This window comes from Triticum aestivum, chromosome 2A (assembly GCF_018294505.1).
Source record: "Triticum aestivum cultivar Chinese Spring chromosome 2A, IWGSC CS RefSeq v2.1, whole genome shotgun sequence".
Classification (NCBI taxonomy): Eukaryota; Viridiplantae; Streptophyta; class Magnoliopsida; order Poales; family Poaceae; genus Triticum; species Triticum aestivum.
The window spans coordinates 68,567,637-68,568,446 of record NC_057797.1 but is presented as its reverse complement, the minus strand read 5'-3'; the positions used below and the strand labels follow the sequence as shown (position 1 = coordinate 68,568,446).

The 810-nt window shown below is 46.3% G+C and overlaps 1 protein-coding gene across 1 annotated transcript in view; it reads right to left on the bottom strand.

The window, feature by feature from the left end:
* The window catches only part of LOC123187541 (F-actin-capping protein subunit alpha), a 7,195-nt gene extending 7,049 nt beyond the window's left edge, over window positions 1-146 (bottom strand). Inside the window, exon 1 of the mRNA XM_044599428.1 lies at window positions 6-146. The gene's annotated coding sequence lies outside the window, so the exon portion shown is untranslated. The remainder of the gene's footprint in view (window positions 1-5) is intronic.
* Window positions 147-810: the final 664 nt, after the last annotated feature.

Sequence of the window (810 nt, the reverse complement as noted above, 5' to 3'; positions counted from 1 at the left end):
ACGGGAGGCGATGTGGAGTGGGCGGAGCGGGAGGCGTGGGGGGGAGGGGGAGAGGGATTGATGGGTGGCCGCACGGGCGGCACGTGGGGGGCAGGCGAGGCGAGCGGCGGGTGGCGCCTGCCGGGCCGTGCCGGTTGACGATGGTCGCGGTACTGTACCCGATCGGACGGACGGGGCCGGTGGGTTTTCCGTGTGGAGTAGATGGCCGCTGGAGGTTTTTTTTCTAGGGCAAAGGAAGAAACTAATTTGTGAAGTAGTACAGAGGAGTGAACAAAACAGCAAAGTTACAAAAATGGAAATTATGGAGCTTTTGTAGATCTTGTGAAGTACTAGTATCATGTACTTTTTTCTCTACGTTCATGAGACTGGATCTGTGTTTGACAAACGAGTAGTAGAGGAGTTATGAAATTAGGGGTTATTGATGTATCAATATTTTCAATTACTCCGGTACTCAATCAAGCTTACTAAAGGGATGCTTGTACTACTGGACCGAAGAAGAGGAGAACTCATGAGGATCACGTGAAGATGATTGTTCAATAGAGCTTATATCCGAGGGCCCATTTTTCAACCGATGTTGATGATTCTGTAATAGATAGCTCCTCTTGCTGAACTTCCTTTTGCTATTTTTTTCTTATCTTGCTACGTTGGTTTAGCCTGAGCCGTGTGAACAGTCATCATGTGTTTCGTTTGCCTCTCTCTTTTACTCCCTCTATTCCTAAATATTTGTCTTTCTATAGATTTCAACAAGTGACTACATACGGAGCAAAATGAGTGAATCTACACTCTAAAATCTGTCTATATACATTTGTA